We start from the raw sequence: 10521 nt of genomic DNA, 5'->3' as shown, positions 1-10521 counted from the left end.
ATCTTTAATAGTTCAGGGGCAGATAATCTTACCTCCTACCCCGTAGTCTTATTTGAGTGATGACAAACCTCAGGCAAAAAAAACAAAACACACAATTGATGTGGCATACAAAGAGTTACAGGATGACCTGGAGTTAAAATCCTAGTTTCTGAAAAACAAAGTCTGCTGCCATCAAACCTTGATAGCAAGGTGAGAAGCCAGCTTTCATGTTATCCAATTTTATATTGTAATAAGGCAGGAACCGCTTACCTACTGGGATCCTGCATAAGGGCAGCTCTTACCTAGCCCCTGCTATTAGCCACATATAAATGGAAAGGTTACGAGTAATCTGATTACCCAATGCCAGGTCAGATTGCGTGTCCTGCTTCAGTGCATCAGATGTTGCTTCAGCTCCCACCGACCACTGCAGCTAGGGATCAGAGTTAGTTTGTCCTGCTGCTTTATTGAAGCAGCAGAGATGCAGTTTTAAACACATAGTCACAAATCCACCGTCTGCTGAATCCTGTCATTCCCAAACACGTCAACATTCACCAACCGTTTGCGGTTGTCAGGTTTTAATCACAGTTTCTAATTGAGAGAGAACAATTAGCGTCCTCTGTCCACCAAACTGTCTTCCTAGATATTCAGTGGTTTGTTAGCAGAATTGCAAGAATTCTTCTCATTTTGTTCTTTTAGAGGACGACAAATCAGCTGCATGCTGTGAGACAGTACTGAGAATATTCAGATACTTCAAGTCTTACACTAAAATTTGGTTGAAGATGTTAGGGCTGTTCACAGTTATCACAGAATGTACTAAGTACTAAACATAAATACCATTTAATATCTGGTGCACTGTTAGAAAGCAAAGATATGGATCAGGAACCACAGGTGTATCAGAATCTGCAATTGTATCAGTATGTAACTGTCTGAATTTGGTTTTAATGTATGAGCTTTAAAGGCACTCCAGCCTTCAATAGCTCATCAATATTAAGCCTGATAGCTTCAATGGCATGTGACTTAAATGAACTTTGACTAATTTATTAAGGTAATTTGACCCCAGGTTTCAGCTCAACTGTATCAGGCTGGACAAATTTGAGCCTTCCCTCATTTCAAGGATTCAATGATTTTTATTTGCCATCTGTGCATGGACCAAGGTCCAGACACATTGGAATTTTTTGTGCAGGGCTCTCTCGTAGTCAGCCAAGTATACTGCGTTGTTTCACTCAGTTGAGATGGAACCTGTTTCAACAACTACTTATGTTCAATGATAATTGAATTTGATCTACACATGTTTATCTAATAAACTATCCATTCACACTTCAATCATACTTAGTGGTGGTGTTTTGTCCTTAGAAATGTGCATGCATTTATTGTGTAGTTAGATTCCCTCTAAAATAAGCTTTGTCTTGTTAAACATCAGTGCAGTACATGAGAGTATGTCCACGAGCAATCAGCAATGAGATGTGGCCCAGCATTAGACACTTGTTACCAGTTTTTCAGTCCATCAGGTGCAGCAGCCACACCCTGTGGAGCAAAGTAGATGTAGTCACCAGTAAAAATGAACTGATCAACAAAAGAACATTTTTCTTTTTACGTTCCCCTATTGATCAGCTCATCAAATCACAGTCCATAGTCTTTGGACTCCAGTTTCTCATCAAACAGTAAATGTAGAGCAATCCAGGCTCCTCAGCTCCTCAGTCTCCTCCTTTGCATTCGTACCCAGAGCTCCCACATTTCATCCATCGTTCATTTAACATGGAGTCTTCAGTCACTGGCTGCAACCAAACCACCTCAGGTTGAACCCAGACACAGTCTCTGTGTCTGTTGGCACATCATCACTCTGTGTGCTTTCTCAGTTGACAGTTTGCATACAGTTCATCACTGTTGCACACGATTTTGCTTCTAAAGAACACAGAATGTCTTTTCTCATAAGACTTATTGAAATGTCAGCTCACTTGACAAATTAAAGGATACGTCAGGTTGCTCCTTTTCCTCTTCAGGCCTTTCTGGACCTCCTTATGGCCAACAGGCTGTTGGTCTAGCCCAAGAGGTCATGTGGCAATCTCTCTGGAGGTGACCTGTGAAGTTACCTCTAAGCAGGTGTTTCTCTGTTGAGTAGGCTGAGTGAGTCCAAGCAGCGGTCCTGGCTGTGACAGTTTTCTCCTTCCTCCACGCCAGGTCACTCTGCTTCTCATCTGCTTCTAGTTTCTCCCTCTCAGGTGTACAAGTCCAGATTGTCACCTTGATTAACATGCATGTGTACAACAGGCACAGCAGATTCAGTTAGTGTTAAGAACAGTTGGTGCAGGGAATCCACTCGTTACCTGTGTAGTGCTGACAGCAGGAGGAGCTGGCTGGGTGGACGAGAAGAAGCTGCAAGACTCTGAGCAGTGTTAGCAGTCAGCACTGCAGCCTGAGCCTCAGTGTGCAGTTATCAGAGGTGTTTAGCCTTCTCCTTCCTGTGATTGGTCAGCTCTCAGTCTCTCCTCCGTTGGAATGTACGCAGCCCTTTTGTTGGACTCTCCTCCTCCGTCAGGATTTCTCCTATCTTAGAAGAGCTCTGCCATCAGGATACTGCAGCCTGAAAAACTCCACTATACAGTGTGTTTCATCTCCAGTTTCACATCATCAGGCAGGTTAGTCTGGAATACTCTGCTCAGCTCACTGGGATGTCTCCCAAAGAGCTTAAATGTCTCAAAGTGCAGAGCAGCTCCTGCAGCATTTTCTCCAAAGGAAATGATGACTTACTTGGTTTTTTGTGTGATGTTGAGAACAGTCCATCAGCCAGTCTCACCATGTCCATAAGCATCCATGGCTCATGGGTAGACACACCTCACCCCCTTCACGGTGGAGCACATAGACACATTGCGCTCCTCCTCCTCCCATTCAGGAGGTAAGAGTTCTTGTGTGTCTGGACGTCACTTTGCTGGCTGTCCGTCTGGTGTATTATCTTCCAGCCTCTGCTCCTGCCTCTTTTGCAGGAAGGCCATCCTCTTCCTTGTCCAGCTGTTGTTAATGTTGTTGTTTAGGAAGGTTGCTGTGGAGACCTGCAGCGTCATCTGTAAATCATCTCTGGACACAATGTTAGTAGAAGAGAACAGATTGCATTCTGCTCATGTACTCTGCTCTTTATCTTCATGGTTTTTTGTTTAAAGGTCCACTTCTTGTGTGACGTCACTCACTGCAGTTTGCTCAGAGGACATGCTTCTCAAAAATGATCTTCAAGCACTTAAAAAATAAAGTGGAGGCATTTTCTGCCACAATGGGGCAGAGAAAGACACTTCAGGAATTTTCCTTTTTTTTTTTTTTTTTTTTCGTTTCACCTCCACTTCATTACATCATTTCTGTTTACCATAAATTTTGCTTTAATCTATTTCCCCTCTATCATAACCCCAAAACCACTTTCTATCAGTAAACACATTCTCATCTATATGTCACTCAGCAACATGCCATGTTAAAAGATACCAGGTGAAAGTCAGAGATGGGAGTCCATCATTGTCATTGTGCATACACCACACTCCTGGTTGGAGGTGGATATTACCGTTTTATTACCGTGTGCATGGGGCTGTGGATCACCCCCCTGTTTTAGAGGATCTCCATGGGTTCCTGCTCCACACTCGCTCTCTGAGAATAACACAGTGTCCACTGTGAAACAACAGCTGTCTCACTGGCTATAATTTTTACTCAGAGTAATCTCTCAGCACCATCAAATCTATTTAATTCATTTGTTATTTATTTTAAATGTGTTTATTTAATAATTTGGTAAACTTACAGATTTACTTCTATAACTATGTTTGGAACCAGGCAGATATACAGCAGAGAGGTCATTGCAACTCAATTTACCCCCTTCATCTAAACCCTCCGGTATTCAAAGAATGTGCTGAGGTGAAGACATCATCTGCACTGAGAACACACACACAAATATCAAACAATATTTCCCGAGGACCAACTTACAGATTTTTCTTTTTCTAGGAACTCCTTTTGACTTCATCTTGAATTATGTTTTAAATTAGGGTTCTTGTGAGGTGTCAAAGCTTCAGGTTGATCAGCTGAGTGTCCTGCAGTCTCTCAGACCTGTTACACAGATGTGTTTCTAATAATCAGATTATCTGTTTCTGAAATTCCTTTATCTCCTCAGAGGCTCAGCTGTTATTTCATCCTCTCTAATCTATTCTCACCACTCCTCTACCTCACTCACACCTACTACATTTATATTTTCACTTAAATCTATTTATTTTAGGCTCAGTTTGTGTCCAAGCTATATTATTATCATTACTATTTTGTTATTATTTATTATTCATACTATTGTTGTTATTATAGCTATTTTATTTAATTCTCTCTTAATTTTCTCTTCTTTCCTTTTCTCCCAAATATTTTAACGTTTATTTCCCCTTATTCTTCCAAGTTTAGGATTCATTCTTACCCATTCTCTTAGGCTTTTTAATTTTGTTCGACTCTTTTTCTAGTTAATGTTACTTATATTATTAGTTTTAATCAATCCAATTATTCTATCAGAGGTTTTTCACTTTTAAATGGGTTATTCTTTTATTCAAATGTATTTAAACTGTTTCTGTTTTCCCCTTTTGGTCTCTAATTTAACACTTCTAGCCCCTCCAGATTATCTACTTTTAAACTTTTTACACTCTTCAATATTAACTTTAAACCTCAATGATTAATTTTCCTAGTTTGCACTTATTTCTCACAATTTTATGCAAACTTTTCATTCACCAATTGTATAGAAAAGCAGACAAGCTCTGCTTTTAATATACACACCAACAGATGTATGCTGCTGCAGGCTGAGGCCTTGCAGCCTGCAGCAGGCCCATCTTCACAGATCACTCCTCCACTACACTGACCACCAGTTCATGAACACATCTATTAATTTATTTGATCTACACTCCGATTATTTCCCAGTTATTTTATTGTTACCATTACATAATGTTATCTATTATTCTACTACAGCTGTTAGAGATTTTATTTATTTCTTCACTATCTTCTAGTTTTCCCCAAGTATTTCCTCCCTTATTTTTACCAATTTCTCCCAATTGTGTCACTTGTTCTCACTGACCTATTTTCTAATCTGCTTCTTTTCAGCTGTTCTTTTGACCAATATCAAATTTAACATTGTTTGAATGACTTCTGGCTCCGGCAGGAGCTTTGTTTTGTTCACAGGGCTATTTTTATTTGAGCTCCTCCCGATTATCCAGTCTTTAACCTATTACTGGTTACAAAGTTACTATTAACCCCAATTCATAAATTCCTTATTCACATATACACAACTTTTTTTCTTTTAGAGCAGAGAGAGAACTGCCCAGCGACAGCACTCTCTCTCTCTCTCTCCCCCAAACTCCCTTCCTGCTCACACACACACACATCCCAGGCTCTCCCACACACACACACACATACCAGGCAGGCAGACACACACACACACACAGGTCCGCAGCCAAGGCCTTTGCAGCTTGCAGCAGCCTCTCTCCTCCTTCTCCCACAGCAGGTTATATTCTTGAAGCACAATTTACAGCAATTAACAAGGATAAATGAATTATACTTTTCAAAAGCAGATTTTACAGCAGGGAATAACTACAAGCCCAGGCAATATGTACAAAACATTACTTAAACACAACTTAACCAAATGGCACCACTCATCCAGTGCCTGACGTCATAATCTCCCAGTCGGACCTCGATGTCTTATTATCAAAGGTTTCCCCCTTCAGAGAGCTACCCCTAAGAGCTTATCTCGATCCGCCCCTGGTTGTCGACCCCGACCGTGGACCCCCGCTCGTCAGAGCCCGAACCTTTAGCGGATTCTGATGAAACGTGCGGTAACCGCCGTGCGACTTTCTGCTAGCTTCCTTTTTTTTTCATACAGTGAATCCTCCAGGCCGAATCTTCAGTGCATTGTTACCGCAAAGGTCTCAAAATACTAATCATGGGACCCCCAATAGCTTACTTCCGATACACGACCTGGGCAGTATCGCCCGCGGCAGATAGCAGCCTGAGCTCGTCCGGCCCAAGATAAAGGTTTGGACCGGATAATTCTCAGCGGTAAATCTCCGCGAGGACCTATCACTTTATTCTCTTCAGCGCTTTCTCAATAAATACCACAGAACAGATACGACAAGACGAACAGACAAGACAAACACCATTCACAGCTGCGATCTCACACACAACACGCATTCATTCCACTCCAGAGTTCAGCAAAGCAAGAAAAACCCCAAACACAACACCTGCTCAATCCAGGAGTCTCCTTTTATCCAGATTAGACCATTTTAGCTCAAAATAGCCAAGAAACCCTTAAATTTTACAAATTCTTTATCCAGAGCAAGACAGCTGTTTTATTTTGAAAGTGTAACCAGGAACTTGGGCGGAAGTCTCAGTCACCCGGACAACACCATTGTTGCAGAAAACTGCTTTACTTACTTTTGCGCGCTTTTGGTGTTCTCCGTAGCAACGTGAGGCTCCGTCCAAACCCTAGGTACCTCTCCAGCTGTTCTTATCTCGGAGTCCTGCCGCGGTCGCCAAGATGTCGGGTTTTTTTTGCGGCTCTCTCCCCCTGTTGCTCTTACCAGGCGGAGGGGAGACCAATGGAAGCAAATGCACCTTGAGAAAAGCTCCACACTTCACAGAAACTCACTGGAGATGAGCAGGTTTCGTTTCCAGGATTTATTGAAGCACAAAGTTAAACAAAGTTCGAGATATCAAAAAGTTAAACAAAATACAAGATAGCAAAAGTTAAACAAAATGCAAGAAAGCAAAAAGCCTCCCGAGAGTGAGCGCCTTGGTGCTGTTATAAGGTGGTAGAAAAGCAAAGAAATAAACGTCCAGAGTTTAACAGAGTATAAAAACAGAAGCCCTCTCGGGAGTGAGAGCCTGCAGCCGCTGCAAACACGGGTGAGAGGAAGAGCAAAGAAGAGCGCTCCCTCCCAAGTTTGCCATGCCCTTATATAGCCCAATCTCACACCTCCTGCAGCTGTTATCAGGGGAGGGGACATATTAAGATGCTCTTTTAAGCAACAGTTCTATGAATTGATCTCAGGGGGGCTAGCAAAAACCCATCTTTCCCACGGTCCGAAGTCCAGGTGCGTCTCTGCCCCTCCCCTCGGGAGAAGCTGGGTCAAAAGTGCACTGGGTAAAAGGTGAAGCTCCTCACAAAGGTGGGGGCCAGCATTACTTAATGGAAAAATCCCAGGTTGCCTGCAGAGCAGGCCTTTTCCACCTACCTATGCAGTGCTCCAGTGTGTGAGTGACAATATAGGTGACAAATAATACATAATGTGACCATTAATTAGAGTGTGTGATTAATATATATATAACAATACATGATATAAAAATATTGATAAAAAATACTGATGTCATCAAGATAAAAATACACGACAAGAAGATGCCACTCTGAAGTGTCATGGTCCCAGTGGTGCTGACATCATATTATTACAATGGAAGAACCCTTCTCTGCACTCAGACTATTATGTGTTCTACTACAGTGATGACCAAGTTCATGAAGAGAAGCAGCATGAATTGTTTAAAGGTCGAGTGCAGCTCAGAGATCCAGAGATGAAGGATGGAAACCTCTCTGTGATTCTCAAAAATGTTTCTGTGAATGATGCTGGAATATATGAATGTTACATTGGATGTGGCAAACAAGGCCCTCGGCTTATGAACAGCACCACCCTGAAGGTTGAAGAACCAGGTGAGTCTGAAGTTGAGCTGCTTCCTGGTTGTTGATGTTTGTTTCTAAAGATGTTGATGAGACTTTGTAGAAAGCAGCTGGTCTGAGTGATGTGATCAGAGTGCAGTAGATAATGTCTGACAGCAGTTTGAAGAGGAAATGGATTCTGTTCTGTTCTTCACTCATCACCTACCTCACAGCTGACACCTCACACCTGTTTCTACCTGCAGGTCCATCAGGAGGACTCAAAGACAATGGAGGGAAGGAGTGTGTACCTGGAGTCATAGTTGGTCTGTTAACTCTTATTTTGCTGGTTCTTGTTGTTTAATTTGACACATGAAGAAAAATAGCAAAAACCAGCATTCACATCAGAGCACATGAAATGTGTTCAGACCTGAACCCTCAGTAACCTGCTGCTTCTTCCTGATTCTTAGTGTCTAATTCAACATTCAGAATGACAATGCAAAATTATAATAATTATGAGCAGGACTTAAAGTGGAATTTGGTACCTGAGGAACACATTAAAATCTCTCCTTGATATGTAATTATTTGAAGTTTGCTGCTCAATATCCAACGAATGAACTCAATCATTAATAATTATCAAGCCAAATCTGTTGTGTTTCACAGAATTGTTTTATTAGTTTTTCTTTAATATTGATTTCTTATTTACTAAAAATGCTCTTGCCCAATATATTATCCAAATACGATAACTTATTTTATGATGATATGTATTCCGCTGTTATCAGATTTCTCATTGACCTTTTTGATCAGGATGATGTCAGGAATGTTGAAACAAATTTTCATGCCTTTCAGAGAAACTAAATTCAGAGAAACTAATTCTGTGGACCGTCAGACAAATTTTCATCTGCTTCTGGAGGGGGCGCTATTGCACCTATAGCCTTGAATCCATAGTTATGGGTTCAGCCTGAGTTTGTACGTGAGTGATTACATTTTTAGGCTGATTGGGCAAAGCATGTGCGAACGAGTGCACAAAAGTACAAAGGTAGCGCCGTTGTGAAACGGTTGCATGACCTCAGACATCTGTCCCCCCCTGTTGGATGGATGTTCTGTTAACTGCAATTTCCCCATTTGTGGGACTAATAAAGGCATTCTTGATTAAACAATTTTGTGGCGAGGGAGAAAAAGGAAGGCCAAATTCCATGGCATGGTGTGAGGAGACCGTTGAATATTCTACAAAACCATGAATAACTTTTGATGGGCTACTTGTCTAGATGATCTGGAGCCGTTTTGGTCTCACTGGGTGAAATGCCCTAGGTGGAGAATATTTAAATAGCAGGCCTGAAAATGGCAAAAATTGACATCTTCAAGTGAAAATGGCTGACTTCCTATAGGGTTTTGAGTTTGGGTCCAAGACTTTTATACATCTTAGAATATTACATGAGCCTGCACAATTTCAAATATGTAGATAAAATGTAGCTCCGGGGCTAAGCAAAAAACATGGTATTTCATGATATTTCGAGGTCCCACTAGGTGGCGCTCTAATGTTTAGGGACTTCATGCATATCAATGTGTTCAGGGCAGGAGGCTTATCAAACCACTAAAGTTTGACACAGATTGGGCAATGTGGCTTTGAGTTACTGCCATTTTTGTCTTCATGACGAAACATTAAACTTTGCCATCCTGCCAGGGTCACGCCCTTTGGCGAAAACTCAAAGTTTTGAAACCAGTGTGAGGCCAGCTCCTGAAGGCTTTCCTGGGCTAATTTGACATGGTTCTGCTCAACCACCTTGGAGCTATACCTCAAAGTGTAAAACATGACATTTCCTGTACCCACTAGGTGGCGCTGCGACTGTCAGTAAATATTATTATATTTATGGGTTCAGGGTTTCACCGTCATCATACTGCGGAAGTTTGATCAACTCTGGATAATGTAGGTTTGAATAAGAGGCAATCAAAATTTCCTGCCAAATGATCAAAATTCACTATGGTGTCACGGCCACGCCCTCTGGTGAAAACTCACCATTTTTGACATTTAGATTCCCCCTGGTGTATAGATAAGGCAAAGGTGGCGCTGTAGAGCCATTTTGAAAGGGCCATGTCTGAAACCACTAAAATACTTAAATTTTCACCAGACCTGACATGTGTGCAAAATTTCATGAGTTTTTGAGCATGTTTAGGCCTTCAAAAAAGCAATTAATTTGCCTAAATGTCCAAAGCAATTACAATAGGACATAGGTTGTGCTCGGGCCCTAATAAACAGTTGGTGCAGCAGAAACTCCTAGAGATTTTCCAAATCTGTATAGTGGATACCTGCAGATCCATACCATTGTGGTGAAAATCAGATGGTGGGCATGTAAGTCGGCTACAGCAGAGGACGAGGGCTCAGGGGACAACGAAAGGGGCTGGAGTGAGGTTCCAGGGTGGTTATCGTGGAGAGAGTGGTAACAGTGTGCCATGACTATGCAGACCCAGAGGATGTAAAGATGTGTGTTCCCTCTGTGAGCAATAGGGAGTTTGGGCTGGAGAATGCCTTGGACAACAGCTGTTTTTAACACAGGATCGGAGTTCAGAACTACACCAGGCTGGGGCCGCCCCTAGAGGACAGTTCTCCTAACATGGAGGGAGCCCAAGACCGATGGAAAATGCAGGGCTGACAGATGCACCTCGCAGTGAGTACGGACAGTATGTCTTTCTTGGTTTAAACGGGTGCCAGATATTCTGCAGTTCCACATCAGATGGCACATGGATTTCTGTCTGACAACACTGATTTTAGGGAAAACTTGTCGCTCGGCCACCCACAAAATCATTGACTGTAAAAGTGGCAGGCCAGACTTTTTGTCATGAATTTATCTCCTGAGTTTCATGTCACATGAAATTTAATGAGGAGAGATTTGCTGATTAAAAACTGGCTCATC

This window comes from Archocentrus centrarchus, unplaced genomic scaffold, assembly GCF_007364275.1.
Source record: "Archocentrus centrarchus isolate MPI-CPG fArcCen1 unplaced genomic scaffold, fArcCen1 scaffold_72_ctg1, whole genome shotgun sequence".
In the NCBI taxonomy this organism is placed as follows: domain Eukaryota; kingdom Metazoa; phylum Chordata; class Actinopteri; order Cichliformes; family Cichlidae; genus Archocentrus; species Archocentrus centrarchus.
Note: the sequence above shows the minus strand (reverse complement) of the source record.